The sequence below is a fragment of the Gobius niger genome (assembly GCF_951799975.1).
Source record: "Gobius niger genome assembly, chromosome: 4".
NCBI classification, from domain to species: Eukaryota; Metazoa; Chordata; class Actinopteri; order Gobiiformes; family Gobiidae; genus Gobius; species Gobius niger.
In genome coordinates, this window is record NC_136855.1 from 30,777,393 (window position 1) to 30,802,951 (window position 25,559).

Genomic DNA, 25,559 nt, shown 5'->3' on the forward strand with positions numbered 1-25,559 from the left:
CCACACCGGATTGTAGCCCTGGGCTAATTTCCATCCGTCGTCCCGCACTCTCAAACATCCAGGCCTATTGTACATGTTTTTAAACATTTTTGTGTTTCTGACGTGTTTTCGTAGTTTTATCTCTCATGTTTTGATTTCTTATGTTATTGTTGCTTTTGCTACGTTTTGGTCACAATTAGGAAGTGTTCGTGTTGTGTTCTCTTCTTTTTTTATCGCTTTTTTGTTGTGTTTTTGTGGCTTTTTCATCACTCTTTAGTCGTGTGTTTTTATCGCTTTTTTGTCGTGCTTTTTTTTTGCTTTTTTGTTGCTTTTTTGTGGCTTTTTCATCACTCTTTAGTCGTGTGTTTTTGTCGCTTTTTTGTTGTGTTATTGTTCCTTTTCAGGCATGTTTCTGTCACGGAGGCCGAGTGGTTAGCGCTTTTGCCTCACACTAATAAACCCCTGAACTTTGAATCCATCTGTAAATGTGTTGCACAACTGTATAATGATCAATATAGCATGTACTTCGTTCCTGCCTCATGGAGCTCACAGCGGACAAACACTAAACATGCAGCCCCACAAATAATATTCACCAATTTCACACACACGAGGTCGCATAAACCTACTTTTCAGCTGAAATAAATCAGCGCAAATCCAAACTCTGGTTAAAGTGGGCCCAGTATTTCCATGTCAGCTTGAGTGTGTGCGTCGTACAGCCCTCCCGATTACCCCATGTATCTATGCTGAATGTATGTGCTGAATGTATGCATATCGGCACATGTGGCAGGCTCATTAACATGCTGCTGTAAGAGCCTCCACTGAAGTCTTTGGGTGAGCTTGTGGAGCGTAGCCGCAGGGATTTGCACGGCTGCATTAGTCAGTTCAGCACTGATGATGAGTGATAAGGCTGTGTGAACGCGCCAATTTATCCCAGAGCACCCAGATACACTCATGCCAGCGCCAATCCGCCACTGTGAAAAACATATGTACTGAAGTGGATCTGCAGCGAAATTATAGGCAGCAATGGAGCTTTTAAGACTTTTTGACACGAGGCTTACTCACAGGTCTTCTTAGTTTTGTTTTGAAATGCGTTAGACCGTACAGTATGTGAGCAATTACTCTGAATGTACGTGTTTTGTTGCCTTGTGCATGTGTTTTACATTTTACACTGAATAAGTAGAACCATGAATATGTATCATCACAGACAATCATTCTGCAAGCGCAAAGTTTCTCGATGAAATTGCTTAGTTAACACTATGCAAGGAAAGTGTTAGGATGCTCACAGAATCACAGATGAGTCAAGTTAATCTCGACTCATTTTTGAAAGAAACGCAAGTATGATGCACTAAATTTAAGTAGTTAAACTTGAAAAACATTCCCAAGTTGGTTTCACAACATCACAAAACACAACTCTCTTCATCCTCCATTTGATCTTTGACATTTTAATGTTGAATGAAGTCTAATCATCCACCAGATTTTGGTGAACATTGTGGGTTTGGAAGGGACTGAATGTGATTGCCCTTTTTTCCCACATCTTGGCCAGTATACATAAACCTCTTTTCCTTGCAAATCCTACTTGGTGTTGTTCAATGCTTGATATGAGATGGGGGTAAAGTACACAAAAAATATATATATTTATACAAAAGATATAAAAGGACCACAACCTGAAATTAAAGTGAAACAACTATTGAACAAGCGAGATGGCGGAGGTGAATCATGTTATGTTGACGTTTTGGGGCTTCGAAGGAGACAACGATGAGCTCTCGGGTTTTCATCCCCACTGACCTAAAAGACAGAAGGAATGGAAAGTAGCAAAATAAGGGTGGGTAGGAGGGGCAAGCAAATCTTACTCTTACTTAAACGGACTATACGGAGTTTTAAAAAAAACAAAATCAAGTATGTTATCCCCCTACATGTTCCAGCAATGTCCTAATGTGTAGAATGAGCTCACACCTATTCACGATGTCCTGCATTGTCGCTCAATAAGGTGCTAATTTGGGTTCGAAGTGCCGTCATGCACGAGATTAATATAGAACCTGCAGTTACGCGTAAGACCTGAGGTAGCAGTAGTGAGTGTAAAAATAACCAACTTGAAATCTAGTCTCTTTAAGAGGGATCTTTAGTAAGATCTTACAAGAGAGGTTAAAAAACTTGGTGGGACTTGGTGGAAAGGCTCTCAAGTGGTTCAGATCCTTCCTTGAGGACCGAACTTACTATGTCATGATGGGAAACTGTGTCTCAAACCAGATAGCATTGAACTGTGGGATTCCCCAGGGGTCGATTCTGGGGCCCATCTTGTTCAATTTGTACATGCTTCCACTGGGTGAATTAATATCCAATAACGCTGACTATGTTTAAGTCCAGGCTGAAAGGACACATATTTACTGCTGCCTATGGCAATTGATTGTATTTGACTAGATGCAAGTTGGTCATTTTATGCTCACTACTGCCATCTCAGGTCTTAGACGTAACTGCAGTCTCTATATTAAGATTGTGCATGACCCGAAGTCACAACTTTTTGAGTGACAGCACAGGATTTTAGAGGCAGTTGTGGTGAATAGGTCTGGGCTCATTCTACACATTAAGACATGGCTGGAATATGTAGGGGGATGAAAATACTTAGTTTTAACATTTTTAAACTCTCCAAATCCGAGGCCATGGTTCTCCACCGGAAAAAGGTGGTTTCCCCTCTACAGGTCGGTGGGGAGTCCTTACCTCAAGTGGAGGAGTTCAAGTATCTCGGGGTCTTGTTCACGAGTGAGGGACGGATGGAGCGTGAGATCGATAGACGGATCGGTGCGGCGTCAGCAGTGATGCGGTCGCTGTATCGGTCTGTCGTGGTGAAGAGGGAGCTGAGTCGGGGGGCAAAGCTCTCGATTTACCGATCGATCTACGTTCCCACTCTCACCTATGGTCATGAGATTTGGGTAATGACCGAAAGGACAAGATCGCGAATACAAGCGGCCGAAATGAGTTTCCTTCGCAGGGTGGCTGGGCGCACCCTCCGAGATCGGGTGAGGAGCTCAGTTACCCGGGAGGAGCTCGGAGTAGAGTCGCTGCTCCTTCACGTCGAAAGGAGCCAGAGGTGGCTCGGGCATCTGTTTCGGATGCCTCCTGGTCGCCTCCCGCGGGAGGTGTTCCAGGCATGTCCTAGTGGGACAAGGCCTCGTGGAAGGCCCAGGACACGGTGGTGGGACTATGTCTCCGAGCTGGCCTGGTGTCGCCTCGGGGTCCCCCCAGAACAGCTGGAGGAGGTGTGTGTGGATCGGGAAGTTTGGGCATCTCTGCTGAGACTGCTGCCCCCGCGACCCGGCCCCGGATAAAGCGGAAGAAAATGGATGGATGGATGGATGAATGGATGGATACATTGCCTATATACAGTAGCCTCTATCTAACGTTTTTCTTTTTTCTTTTAAAGTACCGATAAGAGCACCATTAAAGTCCCGGACCTTTTTTCTGTAGCAGGTCAGTGTGCAGAAGAGATTTAGTTTGTCACCAGAAAATTGATTGACACAAAGCTACTGACTGTAAACAGTTCATCGGGACCTCTAATGTCGGCCTACAGTTCAAAATTCATGTTTAACTGAATAAACAGTTAGTAAACACAAGTGCATCTTCTTGAACATGAAATATTTTCATCACCAATTATCATAGTGGAATGTTCTCAAGCAGTTTGTGATGCATTTTGGAAACAGGAGATGAGCCCCTGGTCTAACGCACCGCCTGACCTGAGAAACTCGTTCTCAAAGACTTACTTTTAGTCATTATTTGGGTAGCACACATATTCTGAATGGCTTCGGCAGAATTCAAGCGAGACATTTTAATCTAGATTAATTTCAGAATTAATCTAGATTAATCTAGATTTAAAAAAAATAATCTATGACCACCTCTAATACATATACACATTTTTAATGTAATTTTTTAATGTAATTTTATCGTGTTTTAATGCTTTTTATTGCATTTTCTTTATTGTGTTTGGGTGTCTGGTGTTGCTGTGAGGCACATTGACTTGTCATGTACATGAAATGTACCATACAATAAACTTGCCTTGCTGTGCCTTTCTTTGCCTAAATGGGAACCTAGAGGAGAGACTGAGGACAGGCATTGTATGGATGAGACCGGAAAGGGCGTCCGGCTCCCGAACTTCAGAAAACATACTTATCTACATTAGTTGTAAGCTTAGCTCATCAAATGAGGATTGTAAGTTTGAAACTCCATGACATGCTTTCTAAGTCCATGACGTTGCCCGAAGTATTGATAAAAAGATCTCCAGCAGTCAAAAGATCTCTTTATCAATACAATATATTCATGCAAATCAAAAATACCTCCTGTTTTATCATGTGCGTGGCGTTGGCTGCTGCAAGTTGGAACCCGGTTGACAGTGAGTCTGCGCTGGCTGAGACAGAGCCCCAGCTGACAGCGGCTCCTCTCACTCTCTCCCAGCGCCACAGACAGGCCGCATGATTCCCAATCAGTGACACACAAACCAACCGGAGCAGGGAGGAATGAACCCAAAACATGATACATTCTTCGCCACAATGATGCAGTTCAAAATTCCAGTCTCGGGGCAAGGTTAGTGATGTGACGTTCATGACCGACCAACTCTTTTCAAAGGCTCTTTCGAGTGAACGGTTTAAACCGGATCTCAATTGCGAAAAGAGCTGAATCTTTTTTTCTGTTTCTACCCAGAACTCCCCTGAACGAACACAAGAATCAGTCCAACAATGACGCAGGCCACACAAGTGAAAGGTCAAAGCTAAATGCACTAAAAATTATTTGTCAGACAGTTGTGGCACAAGATTTTGTTGCCAAAGCATAAAAATCAGTCCCATTTTTTTTTTTTATGTGCCTTCTATCGATCACGTCATGAAATTGTGAGTTATCTGGCTGACGTGATTAAAATTTTACATAAAAAAAGGCCAGTCTTCTAAACGGCTCTTTGAATTAACGGATCCCAAAGACTCCAGGTAAATCCCATCACTATTTTTTACAACATGGAAAGTGAGGTGAGATGTGTGTTAGAGGTGATATAAGAGTGTCACACATTGCCAATGCGTGAGAAATCTTCTCTTGCTAGCATCAATCCTTCATTTGGCATAGATTTATCTCAAACAGTGTTTCTTCTTTAACCCCCTTGCATTCATTTTGCCACTGACAAATTCAGCATCTGCAAACTGTCCTCAAAAGCACAACCCAAGGTGTATCCAGACGAGGTTAAAGCTGCTGCCTTGGAACACTGTTTTGGCCTCGGCGTTGTGGGTTTTAAGTCCTGGGTCCGACAATTTGCTGAATGTCTCTCCGCGCTACTGTACCTTTCACACTGTGCTGTCCTCTCTAATAAAACACCTGGATAGGACAGCGCAGGGTGAGATATTTTTTTCAAAGGATTTCAGAAGTCTTTTGAGGGAAAAAAAAAAGGATGGCTCACCTAGAAAATGGACTGCAAGTTATACAACCGCCGACTATAATGTGGCGGCCAGTAGCTGCGGGTTTTATAAGGATTCTTACCTTTCATTGTAGTGAAACATGAAATGTGATAGTTGAAAATTGGTTGTCAGGAGCGGTGGGAGTGCTATGTTCTAAAGTGTCAGGGTATGGGTTGCTGCTGAGGTGATGAGGCACACAAAGGCGGCTCGCTTTCTTCTACCCAGACGGTTGCTAGACAGCGAGCGCGAAACATATTCCACCGGGAGTTGCTAGTTGTGTTTTCAATGTTTTAGAGCTCAGGTAGAAAAAAAAATAAAAAGAGAAGTATAGACTTGCAGACCCCAACGGCGCTGGCCTCTTTCATGTGGGGAAAAACTCAATCACTCTGCGCCGGTTGACAGGAGCAAGAGGTGCAGTCGAGGAAGTGCCGCTCATTTCTTTAAGCAAAGGAGATTTACATATCGTGGCTCGCAACCCGACTTAAAAAAGGTTACGAAACCAATTTGAGAACCTCTGGTCGATGCCACATAACCTAGCAAACCTCAACCTAGCAACTGGCATTATATTAGACATACTTTAACCACTTCTATTTCCAGTACTATCTTGACCGCACTTGTTGCTACAGTCACCACTATGCTACCGAGAGCGTTGTGGTTGAGTGATGAGCATTCTGGGTGGCCATGCATTTTCGTCCAGTGAGTATTTATGGTGAATGTGCGCCTGCATTTGTGGGCTCCAAATCAAGATCGTTTGACGGAGGCGGGAGCATGAGGTGAATGAACGGTGCAGCGGTTTGACTGGGCCCAGATGTTGTCCTGTTATTTACTGTGGCAGCTCAGACTCGCTGCCTCTCCCCGTCACAGCTCAACAGTCCCTCTGTGGCGTGCAGTTGAAATCCAACAGAGGCACAATAGACCGGGGCAGGTTCCTCTTGTGGCTTGATATATTAGAGTGGTTATTACAGATTGATCTGCTCTGAGTTTTATTTTAATCTGTATTGTGCTTTTGTACTTTGACAAGCTCCAATTATAAATCTTACCACCACGATAACACATTTTTGTTTGTTTTTTAAAGATAATAACCCTCATCTCAGGGAAAGGGGGGAAAAAGGTTCACAATTGACTCCAGAAGGAATCCATCCACGACTACAAGAGATGGGTGATTTTTAATTTATTCCAATTGTAAGTGACGCTAGGGATAGAATCACAATATTGAGCTGAAACTGACACCAATGCAATAAAATTCTGGAAATTACAAAGACCGTGCTCTCTTGTGCTGCTCCCCTTCATGAACTGAGTGAAGTTGGAGCAACCAATGGAAGCTCATATACTAAACACTGATCTAACCATGAACAAATATGCAGAAAAAGCAACTATTTTAATCAATGAATGAGATTTTTTTAATATTGCAGTGGTCCCGCGCTATATCCCAGTTCACCTTTCGCGGCCTCGTTGTTTTGCAGATTTTTTTTAGTACAATTGTGCATGCTTTTTTGCAGCGCATGAACGCCATACACCCATTGTGTTCTGCATCCTGATTGGCTAATCATGAGCCAGCGAGCCAGGCATGAGCGGGTCCGACTTTCGTGGAAATAAACACTGCTAGCATGTGGCGCTCGCCTCAGCTAAACAATAACCATCTGAAGCCTGAAACTGCTACAATAAAATGTTGGTCGTAGCTACCATTGTCTCTTAGTTTGAACAATAAACTAAAAATCTTAGAAGACAATAAAAACGCAGTGTAAACCAGGCATAAGGGAGAACCCGTGTGAACTAGTGAGAAAAGTGAATAAAGTCTTTGGTGAGGGATTTTAGCGTTAAATAAAGGGATCACTGTATTTAATGTGGGCTATATTTTGCAAAATGTACTTTATGGAGGTTCCCTCGGCAAAATTAGATGAGGTAGAAATCCTTCCAGGTGGATAAAACAATGTTGAAAATGTTTTATCGTGCTTTTGTGGAGCTTTTGTTGGTGTGGGGCTGTAACTGAGGCGTACAAGAAATAATTACAGTAAAGTCGCAAGCAAAATCGTATGGGCGTCCCTCTGATGGGTCTGCCCCAAGTGATATTACAATTAAACAAAGATGATCTATTTTCTTCTTCTTTTTTCTTCTTCAAATAGCCAATTGAGATTTTTTAGAGTATGTACAGCTAGTCTGATTAGAGTTGTGGAACATAGGTAATGATTTTAACATTAGACACATTAAGGTTGATGGGTGGGTGCTGTTTGTGCTCAGGCCTGTTCTTATATGTTGTCAATGGATTTGTTGTGAAGACTGCTGCCTGTGTGTATGTCTTTACTCACTGCGAATTCATTTCCTCACAAGGACAATACATTTTCTACTACTACTGCACCTAAAAGTTGTATTTTGAACCATTTGCGCATGTTTGAGTCATCTTCCAGAGGCATTTCGTGACTCCAGCCTTACACAATGCTCTTCCATTTTACCCCCAAGTCCCACCGTTGCCCTTTGTGGCCTTTCTTTACCTTTCGATCTGTTGCACAGCGACTCCTTGCAGACTGCAGCCCATATGAAGTTTAATAAAGGCAGTCTGATTGCTCATATGCTGCACGCTGAAAAACACCCAGCTGTTCTGAACCTCTCTCATTTCCAAATGTCAGATTGCCCTGAGAGGAGCCTTGGTGACTTTCTCTGAAGGTTTAGCTGCCTATTAGCGCCTGCTGTTAAAACATCCATTTCTATATGCTGCAATGAATACCAAAACGTACCTATGGAATTAGTTCAAATAAAATGAACACCATCAATATTCCCTAAGATGAGTCAACAAACACATTGTACTGGAGCAGCCTCAGCTTCTACAAGTGAAGCAACTACAAAAACAAAACAAAAACAAAAAAACACAGGAAAGGAGGAAGGAGATTATTCATTTGGCATTTATCCACAGCTGCCCATAAAAAGGACAAAAATAGTGATGGACTAAGTGAGGGTGGCTTCTCCCATAGTGTTCAGCGTGGGCAAACTGAAGCTCGTTCATGCTAGCAATTTGGTTGGGTTTTTGGAGCCTGCTCCTGCATTTAGAATAGGACAAGGATACAAATTGAAAAAGAATGGTAAGCCTGTGATCAATAATGACTTAAAGAGGCAACAAGGTTTCAATGGAAAGTCCTTTACAACAAGGGACTTCCGGAGCCTGCCCCTATATCCTATACAGTAAGACTTCAGCAGCTAATAGCGATGCTGCATCCATGTTTTCGCAGTCGATGGGGTAAAACTGACAGAGGTGTGAGACAAATCAGCACCATTAGAGGCTCAGATCATTCCCACTGCTCTCTTACACATCACTATACCCCGGGATTCCCACGCTATTTTATATCCCGGTGCATTCACAAGGAGGTGCTGGATGTGACTTTACACATCCAGGATCTTGTACAACAGATGATTTTTTTTTTTTTATGCAGTGTCACATTTTTTTTCTGCTCTTTCATTATTATTTTATTTCATTTAGTCTGGTTGTATTTTTAGAAATTCTTCCACATTCCCTGCAGCCCACAGACGGACATTGTGTTGTGTTACCAGTGAGTCACAGTCCAAACATCGGAGCAAACAGAGCTGTGTTCATTCCTTTTCCTGTAAGCACTTGAGTGGTGCAAAATAGTCGAGCAATACGAGAGAATATGATGTGCTCTTAAAGGTTTAGGGTTCATTGTAATTTGGATGTCAGTTTTACTGCTGCGCTGGACACTATATGGATTTTAATGACTTCTGCAACATAAATATGGATACTATATTACAATGCACAACTGAATTATTACAGCAAGGTGCTGAGCGTGGCAGGATTTAAGTTGTGTCACACTGCTGTAATGGTCACTTCATTTCATGAAATAAAAAAGAAGACTGTTTTATGAAAGAACAGGCTGTAACTCTGTGGTTCTCAACTCACAGGATCACAGGCCTTTGCCAAACATTACATTTTTAGAAATTCTTTCATCTTAAGTCTGATGGTCAATATTTGAATCAACAGAACTTGGTGAGGAAATATAGCAAACTGTTGTTGGTTTGTTTATTATAACTATTGTAACTTTTGAAGGTCCCAAAGATTGACCAGTTGTAGCCTGGTTTTACCATACCCTCGTACTTACTGCGTTTCGTACATAAGGGTCTGGACTTTCACAATTGAGCTCCGTTATCAGGTGGAAGGGGTGAACTCCTTTGAAACGATTGGATCTGATTGTCGCTAGTGTTTGGCGTGACGTATGTAATGCGCCCGAGTGGGTGAAGCAGTTATCATAACTCTATCATAACTCTTGGGAGCATTCCTTGCACATTCCAAGGCTTCAATTTTAATTTCTGGATATGTGGGAGCCGAGCCAGAACGGATTGAAGAGCTTCCATTTCTTTCATACCCGCCGCCATTGCCAAACCACAACCGGCAACCCGTCACCTACAGCACTCGCCTCCCCCGCTCGCTGAATGGTAGGTAGAAAGTCAACTGATGTAACGCAGCCACTGAGATCAAGCCCAGACATACATGCAGGGAAATGATAATTGACCGGAGTTTACGGATGGCTAAGGCCAGGCTACACCAGTTGAGACCCCATTGCTCTAACTCGAAAAATTACAGATCAAATAAATATTCCTGTTACTCAGCACATAATTCATCACAATCATTTGGTCATACATTTGGTTAATTAATGCAGGTCTGTTGCAAAATTTGTCACAAAAATTGAGCATGCAAACTTTATCTGGAGAGCACTAACTATACAATTGCAATTGTTTGGCGTGTGTACTCATCTTTGGTTGAAATTCATCGAAAGGAGCCAGCTGAGGTGGCTAGGGCATCTGTTTCGGATGCCTCCTGGTCGCCTCCCTCGGTAGGTGTTCCGGGTCATGTCCTATTGGGAGGAGGCCTCAGGGAAGGCCCAGGACACGCTGGTGGGACTATGTCTCCGAGCTGGCCTGGTGTCGTCTCGGGATCCCCCCAGAACAGCTGGAGGAGGTGTGCATGGATCGGGAAGTTTGGGCATCTCTGCTGAGACTGCTGCCCCTGCGACCCGGCCCCGGATAAAGGGGAAGGAAATGGATGAATGGATGGATGGATGGATGGATGGATGGATGGATGGATGGATGGATGGATGGATGAAATGCCATTATTGTCTTATAGGTACTATTTATCAGTACCATTATTTTGTCAGCTGTGACATTCTTTATTTTATTGTGCTGTTGTTAAGGTTTTTTTTTTTACTTATTTGAAGTATTCATTTACCACATAATTCCTCATCTTTAATAACTGGTATTAAATTGGTACTATGGTATAGAGCAGGGGTGTCCAAACTATTTTCATTGAGGGCCGCTTATTGAAGTGTACATGGTGTGGAGGGCCACAGATTAGCGGTCAATGTGTTGAAAACTTCAACTGAGAGCGTGTCCCATATCTTAATTTGAGCTTGGAACCTTAAAACCAGCTCTTTCCCATAATAAAAGAGGATTGATTGTGTAGAACTATGAAACTTGTCGTTCAAAGTAGCATCTCTCAATTCAACAAGAAGCCTGAGGGACGCCGAAAATGGGTCTGAGGGCCGCATTGGGCCCCTGGGTCGCAGTTTGGACACCTCTGGTATAGAGTAACCATTAGGCTACTAATAATTCCAGGGTCAGAAAGAGAGAAAAACACAATTAACAATGTCAGAAAGGTTGCCTTATGGCTGTTTGACGCTAATCTGTTATTGACCGCAGAGGAGTGTTGTCCCTTTAACCAATCAACCACTTGCCTGCAAGACTGACATCACATTGATCTGAGTGAGATTTACAAATTCCCTCTTTGATTCTTATTGAGTTTTTCCAATTGCCTGAGCATGGCTGTCATGTATCCACAGGCCCAGAGGAGTGTGTGGCCGTGGGCAGGAGGAGTTGGCGTTTCAGGACACACACAGAAGCACTGGTGCCTCTGGTGAGCTGATGGAAAGCAGCTCCACAGGCAGTGCCCCGGGCCCCTGTACCTCAGCTGTCCCGCGCCGGAGTGACAGATTGTGCATCTTCTGCTCAGCATGGAGGAGCGGTCTGAGTCAGCCAAGGGAAACATGCAACCAGGAGATGGAGTTTCCACCAGCAAAAAACATGCAGTATTGTTCTTAGGTTTCATCACATCTCAACTGCAAGTAGGAAATTCACCACAGCCCCTTACTTGTGCAACATTCAAATGAGTCATTCCACATTTGACCATGCTAATATCACAAAATAAACTATAGCCACCACACCCATATAGATGTGTGATATGGAGCCTGTTGCATAATAAAAGCATAGTTCATTCACTCTTTCATTCTCTCACGCCACACACTTCTAGCTGGTGTGTGTCCCTGCTGTTCCTGTCATAACCCCACACCCTGCGTCCATATAGTAGGGTTTGGGGTGGATGTTTAGGTATACTTCTATTAGTTTTAGGTCAGATGGTTATTCTTGTATCTCACACAGAAGGACCACAACCTCCAAAGAGAGTGAAATTAACTTTATTAAACAAGCAAAGATGTGATGAAGGCAAGTTGTGACGATTGTGGCCATTTTGGGACTTCGAAGGAGAAAGCGAGCTCTCTGACTTTTATCCCCCCAACCTAAACGATAGAAGGAATGAAGAAAATAGTGAAAGAAGGGATGGATGGAGGGAAGGAGGGGCGCGTTGGGAGATGCTGAGGTGTGGTCCCGCTCCCAAAAAACTAAAACACTTATCTTCATTCATATTTTTGCTGGAGACAAGCAGAGTCACGGAAGTTACGCGGTTGCCTTTTTGGTCCACTGCCTTGGGGCATGTTGCTTGGGTTTGCTCCCAGTTTAACATTTTATTGTTTATATATTATTTAAACAGAACTATGAAAAATTAAATTGATGTTAACAAAACAATGTAGATTTTAAACTGAAGTGTAAGCCAGTGCAAAGAGTGCCTGAAGTAGGTAGAAATAAATGTGACCATTTACTGTAACTGAACTTATTGAAATAGGTTTAGGTTTATTAAACTTTGACATAGCAGGAACAAACAAAATGTTTGACCTGAAATGTGTTAATTGCAGTAGAATAAAAACAGCAATATACAAAAAATAAATAAAAACATCTATAAAGCAGGTTCATAAAACAACATTAAAGCTCGAGGAATAAAAGAGATTTCATGTTTTTTGTGTTTCTCTTCTTGGCTGCATATGGTCTTCGGTGCCTGAGCTGGTAATATAATGACTATATAATATAATATAATAAACTGTATATATGCCTGTAAATCAAAATTAGAGCTGTGTTCTTTGTCACAGCGGTCGGGCCTTCTCTCTGGTGGTGTTGGTCATTTTGTTAGTTTTAACCATTATAAACTTTTCACACCACTTAATGAAATACCTTCCAAGCACCACCAGACCTCCATCAAGATTAAATCAGGACTAAACTGGATCTAGAAAGGGACTACAATAGACATGCGTTGGACTAAATCATGCCTGAAGTGTGCGTAACACATGTCTAAACCAGAAAAACATCCAGATAACCCTGAGTACCATCTGAAGAAGCCCAAGTATCACCAGGAGTTTGAGAACCACTCGGAAGAGGTGGGAGACTCGAGTCACATGACTTGAATCGAGTCAGACTCGAGTCGCAATTTTCGGGACTTGAGACTTACTTGACCAAAGCTGCAAAAAGACTTGACTTGACTTGGGACTTGCTGTTTGTGACTCGAGACTTAACTTGGACTTGAGGCCAATGACTCTCAATGACTTGCTGTCACTTTATAGTTATTATTTATTTGAGTGAAACTGTCGAAAGATCAGGATTCATTGCGTAAAAATTACGCATCTATGTTTACATTATGGTAATTAGCCACATGTGTGTTCGGTTTCCCAACACAGCGCTTCTAATCAATACAGCGTGTAAAGGCAGGAGGAAATACGATGTCAAAATACGTGCATTAAAAGTTTTCTAAACAGAGTGAAGAGGTTACGGACAGGAAAACGTTTGAAACAATGGGCTGTACCCACAGCGCAGACGGAGCCTCCAGAACGACGATGCGTAAGAGCTGATTAATCAACAGAAATCTTGGGGGCTTTTCGATGTTTTAAGGTGTTCACACAAAGTTTACAGCATTTAATAGCTCTTTTACGCATCCGCACAGAGCCCAGTGACAGCGGGACTGAAGGCTACGCGGAATCTACTTTGAGCAGGGGCGAATCTGAGTATACAGGGGCTGGGGCATTACAGGGGAACCACTGACAGAAAAACTGCCAGAAACTAACAAAAATAAAAATATTATTTTATATTTATGTTTCAGACTGCAGGGAAAAGCAGCTCATATTTAAAAGACTCTTTCATATTTTTTAAGTCGCCCCCCCCCCCCCCCGGACCCCCTTCCTTAAAATGCTGTCCCAGCAATTTTGTACATAGACTGTTTTTTTTTTTATAATACAAATATTTTGAATGTTGTGGCGTTTAAATATTAATTAGACTTTAAATCCAAATCCATGAGATTTTAAAAAGTTTGATTTTAGCCTAAATTGTCTAAATTACGGTATGTTGAGAAAGCACTTATTATTTTCAAGATTAAACACATGAAAAGTGGACACGCTGGCGTTTGGGACTTGAGGTGACTTGCCGGCTAAAGCAAGACTTGACTTGACTTGACTTGACAAAAGCTATGACTTGACTTGACTTGACCCCATGACCGATTGACTTGGACTTGCTTGAGACTTGGACCTTCACGACTTGGACTTGACTCGAGACTTGCATTTAGTGACTTACTCCCACCTCTGCCACTCAGCACTGACATATCCACATATAAGTATCAACATCACTATCAACTATTTGCACACATTGTTTTCAAAATACCTCACGATTTCATAATTATCATGAACTGTCAGAACGACCTCGTACACTCAATCTCAGTTCAGTTCATTTGTGGGCTGTGGTGACGTTCTAATTGTCACCTTCTATTAGCAAAATGTCACGTTGTCGATAGCTTTAATGAAATTTCAATCACGGCTTCCCTTTGCAGCGGGAAAAAGGAGAACGAAAAAAAAGTCTTGCACTGCACAGAAAAGAAGTGGCTCTTTACATTGGCTGACTAAACTTTAAGCTGTCTTTGCCATGCTCGGGCGTCTCAGGCGTCGGGCCCGATCCACATTCTGCTCACAGCTGAAACCTTGGGATGACACATTGCACAGATATTGCACTTGTCTGGGTACAATTTGCATTCCGCGTGTCTTACTGCGCCCACCCACTGTAACGCACGCTGGGGGGGCCCGGCTCCCAGGAAGTTTGACAAAGCAGCTGGTGCCCCGCTCGTGTCACCGGACTCTTTATCCATATTTCAAGGACTTAAACTTATGTCAGCGTGTTGTCGGGGCCCAGTGGTTAACACAGTCAGCAGTCTATGTGACATAACTAAGATGTCAATTTCAATTCACGACTTTGAACAATAAAGTACACCTATTCTTTCTGTTTATATAAGTGGTCAGGTTCTGGAAGTTGTCACCTAGACTGGGTTGTTCTCAGAGGCGTCTTCTTTCTCATCGTCTCTCGTCTCGTTCTTGTTTACACTAAGTCACATTTTACTCAATAGCCTATAAGCATCTTCTGGACCTGGGGAGGCACCAAAGGTCGTCGGGGCAGTTCTGCTTCTCTGATCTAGATCTGAGAAAACCAACGCCAAGTCTGTGGGGCGAGGCGGCACGTCTTATCTCAAAGGGGTTTCAATATTTCTGGCTAAATCATTTCACTGTGAATTGTCGATGCGAAGACTGAGCACATTGTCTATGCATTCTTGATGGACTGGGGCAATGTAACCTATTTAGCTTGTTATTACTCGAAGACACTTAGGTTAATCATTTTTTAGCCTTTTATTAATTCATTTTTTTTACACTCGGTGCACTTAGAGGAGGCAGTCCTTACAATACAATTCATCTTTTTCCATACAGCTCCAATTAACATATCCAAAGAGAAATTACACTGTCAACTTCCTGATTTAAAATATAATTAAGAACATAAACTATTAGCGAGAACTGACTGGCCGCTTTGAGGAAACTGAAGTGACGCATGATTAAAACGTTAGTGCTTCTCTCCAAATGAAAATCAATGCATATTTTCTATTAATGATAAAATTGCTTTTTAGTGCCGCCATTAAATTTATAAGCGCTCTGTAGTCTATGGTTATTAGACATAGTCCTTCTGATAGCTGCGACACGGAAAGGTCCATCCACTCTGCATTGATGGGAAGCACTTCAATAAGGCGGCGCGGCACCAAACGGCAGATATAAATGCACGTGGAAATGTTAATCTGTAGTAACCAGGTGATATGTGCCTATGATGAGCTGTTTGATGGTGTACACCGCCTCTCGGCGCAACATTAATCATATCTAACGACTTCGGATAGTGCACTAAACACTTTGCCCTACAGGATTTTCCCCCGACTGCCTCAGCCAGTGCTCAATATGGCGCCCAAGGCATGGCTGTTCCACATGACAAGATCTGTAGAGGGGTGTAGAGGAGAGAGAGCGGCAGGGGAGGGAGCGGCCTGATCTCTAGCGGCAAATTAGGCCCCCTCTGAAATCGATAAGAGGGGAGCCATGCACAGATTTCATTAGTCGGCAAACGTGTGCGGCTAAAGGGATGCAAACGGATATTGATGCCCGAGATTGATTGATCTCTTCTTTTCGTGAAAATGTACACACTGAGTTGCAATGCAGAGTTTGTTTTGCGTTTGTTTGCCTGCTGAGTGAACATTCAATCTTAAATACCAGTTTCGCCCGTGACCTTTTCCCAAGAAAAACACGTTTTATTCACTAGATAGGCATCGGTTGAGAAGAAGAAGAAGAAAAAAAAAAGTCGGCAGAGCTTTCTAAAATGGTCTTGGTCGGTCAAATTACTGTCACGGCGCACATATATTCTCCGCTACGGGCTGCAAAATATGTCTTCGATGAGATTTAAAAATCAATAAACAAAAGTGACATTCGGCCATGGCGCATTCTTAAGCAGCCCTGTCACATAGGTGGGAGTCTGAAGCCTGTCTAAAGCGCCACCGGAGCGACTGAAACAGATAGCCCGACGTGGCTAAAACCGTGTTTGCTGATACATTTTAGCCTAATTAGCTCCCAGACGGGCGTGGCACGGCCTCAAAGGGAAAACACAGGCCAATAGGTAGATGAGGCAATCACGGGCAAGTCGAAGTGGGATAGCAGGAAGTGATGGACTGCTTCCTTGATATTATCTGAATTCTCCGATAAATTAGGCCCCTCTCCCGTGAACGCAGGAGAAGAAATTTGCATCAAAGGAGTCAGCGCCGCACGTCAGGAGCACAATTCAGCAAAAAGCAGTGCATTAGAGGGGGGGATAATGTAGGTTTTAGAGATTTACTTTAAAACACTGGCAGCGGGTTTGATGTCATTGTTAATCAAAGCGCCGCTGTCTGGAATATACTCGGAGACTTCTGCCGCTGTGCAAAGTTATCACTATTCATTGAAAAGTGCGCAGCATGTCTCAGGAGCATTACCATCACCTCATGTTTTAGTCAGGGCTGATCAGAGGGAAAGAAAGTAGCAGAATTTGGAGAAAGAAACTACAGGAAAATCTAAATGTGCTAAAGCTAAATGTGTTCCGACTAAAAGTAAACTTCGGTCATTGGAAAGGCAGCCATCGTTGATCGTTGTTCGTGCAATCAAATATATGGGGCGACTCTGTGGTCCCAACCTGGTTGCTTGACCCACCCTTAAACTAATACACTGTAAACGCGACCTCTGACTGTTGGAAACCGTGTACATATGCTGTGGACTTTGATGTTTGAGGTATGTGAAATAACAGTGGATGCTGATCAAAAGGTAAAATCTACTCTCAACTTCACTTCGCCACATCCTCACAGGCCGAGCAGTGTGTTATTTTCCTTCCTTTTATGTTCTTTATTGAAACAACTGCACAATGAAGTGGAGGGGTTGTGGGAGGGGCTTATGGTAGCTTATGGTAGAGGATCAGGAAGAGAAACTACGTGATTTTTTTTTTTTTTTGCTGTTTCAGGTCAAAAAAGCATTTTCTAACCAGATTCTGATTTTTATTTAAAAGTTTATAATTAAAAAACATTAATAACTACCTGCAAAAAGCACAATAGCCCCTCTAAATATCCTACCTGGAACTACACTGCACCATTGAAAAGGGGCATATAAATGAGGAAGCCTTTCGGATGAGAGAAAATACAACCCAGTACCAAAGATTTTCTATGAAACCATATTTCATTATCATGCACTGTGGTTTAAAGATGAAAAAAAAAAATCTGATGAAGGCTAATGCCAAAACGTTATCATCCTTGATTAAAAAAAAAATTGGACATCGGCTACTTGAGTGTGCCATGCTGTTTTCTGATTTATGATGGTTTTCCTCAACATCTGCACCTCTGAGACTCCTTCTGGTGTGTGTTGCTTCTCTTTTCTTGGAGAAACTATATTTGGCAGAATTTACCCAATTCTAAACTAAAAGCAAAAACTAAAATTATATATGGTGACCAGGCACTGCACGGCAGCCATATTAATTCTTCATCACTTCTTTGATTTCCTGCAGTAATCTGATAAGCGTGTGCTCACTACAGTCTTCAATGATTCATCGAGGTTGAATATGTGCTTTAAGATTCACATTCATTATGCCGTGTCACATTTTATCTGCTGTCCATTTCAACACATAGCCACATGCATATTTAAGAGTCCAGAGGTGACATCTTTGTGACCATCTTGGTCTATGCCACCACCCACATCAGAACGTTTCTCATCTATGGATCTCCTGTCTTTGAGGTCCCTTTACACTCAAATCGCCTGTGCTACACTACTTTCCCATTAAAAGACTATGTTTTTCAACTTGTTCCAAATGGTTTTATTTTGCATGCTTGTAGATGGAGACAAGTGAATGAATTAGTTTAAATGACTGAAAATGCATAATGCTCAGTTAAAGCAGAACCATAGATATAATAATTATAGATAGATGATCACCAATGGGCGAGGAACGTACTTCTTTATGGTCCTCATGGCGAGGAGCTGACATTGCTGTAATACCACCCCCTTGTGGTGAGGGGCGACTCCAAGAGACACTTTGGAGACAGGATTCTAATGAGACATTACTGGCTCCAGAGCCTGTCAATCAAGGGCTCCGCCCACTTCCGGGAATTCTGGGCTTCCCGTCTTTTTGCCCTTTTAAGGGACAGGCTGGGTAGGAGATTGAGCGGCCATTAAGTTTCACACAGGACGCGGGACCTAGAAGCTCAGCTCTCGCGGGGCGGGCGGAGCCTCCACAGAGCTCCAAAGCTTGATTGACAGGCTCTGGAGCCAGTCAATGCACTGAAAATGCTTCCACTGTTTCGAGCTGATATACACAAAAACCAGCAAGGTCAAAAATATTTCACCTACCCCAGCGTTGTCACATGGGTCATAGCGACTTTTAGAAAAAATAAAACTCTTTGGAGCCAGGCTTTTAAGATGTTCTAGTACGGTCTGGAAGTCCCATTAAAATCCTGTCTACCAAGTGTCTTTTGGAGTTTTTTTACACATTAATTGTCTGTGAGAGTAAATACTATGCTGACAGAAAAGACAAAGGGAGAGAGAACCCAATTACACAATGGAGATAATATTTTTCACTCAAAGTGGCGCTAGCCCACAGTTAGCTTTGCCCGTTAGCCTGTTAGCTTCTTCTTCGTGATTCTATTTGGGCATTTATTACGCCTCTGACCCGGAGGCAGGGAAGTTGCAAGGGTGGTTTCCTGGACAGAGACACCAGGGGGAGATGAGAGACCCCCCAATCATCCCATTAGCACTTGTATTACCCCCAGAGGGACTACGAGAAGGATTTATTAAGGTAAGCAAGTTACTTAGTTCCTCTTTAAGACAGGAGTACAGTTTTAAGATTCTCAGCCCCAGGTATGATCCCCACGCGGAGAAATCTTCAGTTGCAACAAAGCTTCAAGCATCAATTTGAAGTTTGGAACACACCTATATTTTCACTCAACTGCAATAATTCTTGCTTCCAAAAGTGATTAGTGGGTTGTGGTGTGTTTGGTGGCACGCGCGCTGGGGTATAGGATGTTTAATTTAGCCGGAGAGAGGCTGGTGCGGCGCGGCGTGACTATTTTCTTTAAGATTAAGAGAAAAGTGAGAGCGGGCTGTGAGGACGGTGTCGCCACCTGCTCAGTGGTAAACAGCATCCCTTCAACTTCTAAAACGAGTGCCTGTTCAAATATGGGGAATTATGTAAGCCGTGAAATCATCATGGAAGTAATTAAAGTTCAATATTAAAAATGTTTTGCACTGAATTTGAATTATCATACTTGGGTGTGTATTCTATGACATGAATGTATTGTTTTGCAGCCATTACAAGACGGGAGCTGTGGGTGGAACTCATTTGAAGAGTTCTCCTATATTCCCTGTATTGTCAACGAGGCTTGTAGGTTTCTCCATATTCTTCCCTCCTCCTATGTGTCGCTGACAATGATTTTAGATGTTGTTTAATTTGAAAAAAGCTTTTGACACAAGTGACATCCCGACGTTGAATTTCCCCTTTCATCTCCAAGAAGGTCTGATACTTGCAGGTGTGCTTTTTACAACCTGGAAAAAAAAGTTCGGTATTACAATGCATTTGAGAAAGTGAGAAGGATTTAGATGAGAAAAAGTTTTGTAAGTACAATCAAGTAAATCTCTCGACTAAGAAACCAAGAAAACGATTTAAGACAACCGCAATATTTTACCCACCACGGGGCTGTCTCGGTGTGTTCATTCTACTGCGTCGGAGATTTTTCTTATTTCCGAGAGAGAGTGCCGGGAAAAATAATTGATGGTGACATGAAAAACGGGCGCGGGGAGCATGGAGCGGTGGGGTCGGAGCTGTGGTGTGGGATCCTCACCACGAATACCAAAGAAGCCCAACCAACCCCCCCCCCACCAACACCACAAGATAAAATACACTCCACAATGGGGCATCAATCCTACTTTTTCATGCCTCCCGTGGCGCACCGGGGGTCAATTATATCTTTATTACAGTAAAATGCAGATTATTTCCAAGCGCAACGTAGGTGCTTGGGAAGACTAATGATGCTCGCCGCTTACCAAATCTCCCATTTCTTGGTGTTTTGCGGTAGGCACGCAGCGAGCGGGGAGTTCACGGTCATAAACAAAGGCAAAGATTTCACTAATCAAATTGTGACCCTACTCGGAAGCGCAGCCATAACCCTTAAAGCACATTAGGGAGGATTGGGCCTGACACTTTGAAGCATCAGCACCTTTGCCTGGGTGGAAAGGTGTTGTTTTTGGCGCCCTGTGTGTGTGTAAGGGGATGAATGCCAGAGAGCTCCTAACGCAACGTTGGATTTTTTTTTTTGCCTTTTCGTGCATTATTCCAAGAGCACAGTGTGGTTGCACTTGTGAAGGTGTGCGCCGGGTTGCATACAGATCGAGCAGGAAGATGGCGATGACAAAGAAGGCAGTGGCTGTAGATATGATAGATTTTCAAGTGTTTACTCTCCTGTCCATGATTGGTTTGGTCCCATGCTAAATTCACCTATTCACAAAAGGAGAATTCAACCTGAAAAGACACGCAGAAACAAAGCAGCATTAGAAGAGTTGTATTGGACATGAATCATGTTTGCCGTTCAAACCCGGCAGAAGAAAGTGAATCAACGGTATGAAATGCATGGACCTGATGAATGAATGTAGGAGAGTCTTCCCTCCCGGAGTCTGGACAATGGTGGTGGTACAGGATGAGATCTGAGGCGGCCAGAGGATGCACGAGCCTCGAGGAGCAGAGTAGAGATGAGGCCGGGTGGAGGAGGGGTGGAGGAGGGACGCAGCACACTGGGAAATGGCCGAGGCAGTGAACGAGGGGGGGTTAAGAGGTGCTGTGGTGATATTCTGTCACGGAGGTGCGGCTTGAGATGAAGTGATGATTGGATGATTGGTGAGGTGTAGTCGCAGATGAGGCGATGAATGGAGTGCTGTACAGTGTTCATTTTGACAATGTATTTTAATTTAGTGTTAGTAATTTTAGTCAAGATTTGGTCAAAAAAATGTACATTTCTTTTTCTAGTTTTAGTCGACTAAAATTGCAAGTACATTTAGTCGACTTTGCTATTTTAATGTTGATTATAATCATATTTAATCAAGGTCCTCTGCTTCATGGAGCTTCTCCCACATGAAAAAAGCTCAGAGATGTTCCTTTGGAAGTGAATTTATATGAGTCTCTTTCAGACTGCCAATAGAAGTTTGGATGATTTTAGTCTCTCCTTTTCATTTTTATTAAGTCTTATTTTAGTCAACCAAATTATCTGGACATTTTAGTCTCATGAAAAACTTTTAATTTAGTTTTAGTCCAATTTTAGTCATCAGAAATATCACTTTAAATAAATTAAGACTAAATTATAGTCGACAAAATTAACACTGGTGTTGTAGGTCTTCGAGGTTGAATTTACACTGAAGTTTCATGATCAGTCACAGGAGGAGAGTTTCCAAAGGCTGATATTATGTGGGTTTGGGCAGTTTGGCGGTACATTATTTCTGCTGTCCAAAGCGAATCCTTAGTACAGTAGTTTGACGAAAGAATCGGTTTCGTAAAGTCATTGTGACAATGGAATTAGTATTTCTGAACTTAAACTGAGAAATAAACATCTTGTTTTAAGAAATTAAGATTTATTATCAGATTTTAAGTGTAATTAGATGTTTTTGCTTAATTTAACTGCAAACATACTCCAGTGGCAGATTTATTTTACTTTGGAAAAACAGGAAAAATCTACACAGTCCGACTTTTTTGGGGCCTGGGTCATGTGGTACATCACATGGCACACCAATTTGGAAGATCATAGGGATGATACTAAGGTCATTCGAGATGAGCCAGACAGACAGACAGACACAGTTTTGACATCCCGTCTGCAGACGCACGGTGCACACTGGTTAAATTGGGGCACAAAAACCTCGTGAAACCCCAAGAGCTACTGTAGCAGCTCCATGGCCCCGTGCATGATGGGAAAAGTAAACAGGAGTAAAGTAGACAGAGCTATATTTCGGATAACGCGATGTCTGATCTGAGGCCGCTCTCGTTGTTCTCTCGATGTGGAGCGGTCGACTGGACTACAGACTTGTTTCCCGCCCCCGTTGCACTGGCTGCTCTCGCCGATCATCCAGGCGAGCTGCAACCACATCTCGAATGAGCCTAAACATACATAACCGTTCAGCAGACAAGTGATAAAAATAGATGTGTGTTGGGTCATCTAAATTAGGCAAAATATGTATTTGACTTACCATCTCAAATCAAGGGCAAATATGCTCATGTCAAAAGGCAAGCAGCACAAGTGAAAGCTTTATGCACTAAAAATGCGTTGTCACTTGTCAGACAGTTTTATCCTCTTTTAGCTAAATGAGTCTGTCAGCGATCAGGGCTTAGATACAATGAGTTACAACATAAAAATGAACCAGTCTTTTCAACGGCTCTTTGAAATGAATGGATCCCAAAGACTCAGCTCCTTGTGAAGAGCCATAAATCCCACCACTACATTCTATAAGATGGAAAGGAAAGAAGAAAACATATTTTGGTTGTGCGCATGAACGACCATTGTTTTTGATTGGGTCTTGTTGTGTTTGTTTAGAAAGCATTGAGACAGTGTGTGTGATTTGGTAGTGTTTTTTTTCCTGCCTGCCAGATAGACACACTATACTGTACCTCATGTGTGTTTGTGTCACACTCAAACAATTAACAATTAAAAAGTGTCTCAATACATTCTAAACCCAAACTGCATTGTTTTGTGACAATGGATTCATTAAAGGGACAATAGGGAGTTTAAAAATGTTAAAATGATGTATTTTCCTCCCCCTACATGTTCCAGCCATGTCCTAATGTGTAGAATGAGCCCAGACCTGTTCACCACAACTGCCTCTAAAATCCTGCGCTGTCACTCAAAAAGGTGTCACTTCGGGTCATGCACAAACTTAATATAGAAGGTGCAGTTACACACATGGCCTGAGGTGGCAGTAGTGAGTATAAAATGGCCAACTTGCATCCAGCCCCTTTAAAACTTACATGATTATGAAACTGTACAATCCAGTCCTATACAATCCCTGCAAAAGGAAATGTCATGTCTGTGAAATGATATTTATTGTGCGGCGTGCTCAATGTACGGCTCGTCTCCTGCTGGGTCTAATTAGTCTTGAAGGACCGATTTCTCGTTAACATGTTTCTGTTGACTAAATTGGCCAATAAAAATCTTTGAACATTCAGATGAGCATGTCGAAAACAAATATTGGCAAAAAGACATTACCCGACATGTCAGCCGGTACTTATGAAAAAATCAATTACTTTGAATAGCCACTCTGTGCGGTTTGCGGACAGGAGGGTCATAAACCTGTGGGCTGCCTGATTGTTATTACCGGGCCCATCTATTTTCTACAGCGTCTGATTCTGTTAAGGGTCGGAAAGGGCTGGAGAGTCTCCCCAAACGCCCCGAGCAGGAGGCACAGAGAGGAGCCCCCATAGGTCGGAATTAGACAGACAAACATGTTCGGCGCCACATGGGAAATTTAAAGTTAGCCATTCAGTTAACAATCAACTTTTTGGGCACAAGCGAAGGCCAAGGTGTTGGGCCGCGTCGATCTCTGTGGCCTTACCGGGGGGAGCGAGTTGACTTGTGTAGGTTGAGGCGATCGGTGCAATGATTCTGCCTGGACGTTGCAGTGCATTGTCATTAACTGTAAATGTGAGCGTGTTGCGAACTAGCAATTCATACTGGACTGTTGAACAAGATCCATTTCGCCCAGGCCGGTCACAATAGGTGGAAAGTGCACATTCGCAAACTTGTTTTCGCGTATTAAAAGTTCTTCAAACATTATGAGCTGCTATGAGTTTCACTCGTCGTTTTCATTGAGATTTCGGTTATTAAAGGTTACTATAAAACTATATGGAGACGGAGTTTCATTTCCCGCCAATATTACACCTTCATTCGGCTGGAAGTGGCATTTTGTTTACTTCACAGACCTGTCAGTTTTCTTATCATTATTTGTTGTATATCTACCGCACACTCCTCCATCTGTTTATCCCCTGCAACTCGAGCAGCCTCATATTAATGTCAACATTTAACAATCTTGGCCGATGCTGCTTCAAAACAAGTCTGGCAGTAAACTCAAAGCCCAGGAATGGCAGAGGAGAACTCTTAAGACTACGTTCACACTGCAGGTCTTAGCACTCGAATTTGGTGGGGGATCTTTTCTTTGTTTCGCTGTTTGCAAGGTTGCTCACAATTCTTATTAAAAACAACTTGTATGTCCCCGTCTCTAAACAAATCCATCTTCAGAATGAGGCACAAGTGCGGGAGAGGACACAAGGGATGCCTGTGAGAGTAAACATGAACCGCACCACGGCTTTATTTACGACTATGGCCTTTTGTGAGGCTGTGGCATTGACGTCTGCACAGGTGTCGATATGGAGTCCAGTGGTGGGATTGTGAGGCCAGCTGGTTCGCTCACATCAAAACCATGTTGTTTTCCTTCCAGCTCCCCATACTTTAACTCACAGTGAATGACATTTATTGTGTATTGATGCATACGACCTTTCTGTTCAGACTGAAGAAAATGCCTACGTATTGGATGTAGGACCAGTATGAAAGCGGTCTGGGTCGCATTTGTGATAACACCGTCATGACAAGATAGGATGCAGTTTATGAAGATGTGTTTTGGTGGTGATCAAAGGGCCATCGGAGAAGAATGAAAGCTACGTCTCTGTCAGTCAGCCCCTGGGCAGCTGCGGAAGGCAATGGGAGTGTTTTAATTGCCTTAGATGTGTGTGCGGGGAGGAAAGTTAGCCGACTGAACGAGCTGATTGCAGGGAATTGGAAGATCAACAGTTTGGGGCAGCCGTAAAAGAGGTGGGCGTTGAGCAAAATGAGGAAAATCAATGATAATTCTAATCACATGTCTTAAAACTTCAGAATAACCGGCATTGCCAGGACTTAAAAGGATGAGGCCTTGAAATGATGTGCCAACAGCTGCGCGACCCCTGCTGTGATCAGTGAGTGGGCTCCTTAGGCGTAAAAAAAGGAATGTCAAATCTTTGCCAATGACACTTTTTAAAATGACCATAAAATTGGATTAACTTTCTTCAGAAATGTTTTCACATGACATGAAATCCTAAAATAGAAAACTTGTTTGTTAGGAAACCTTTTTAAAGGGGCGGGTC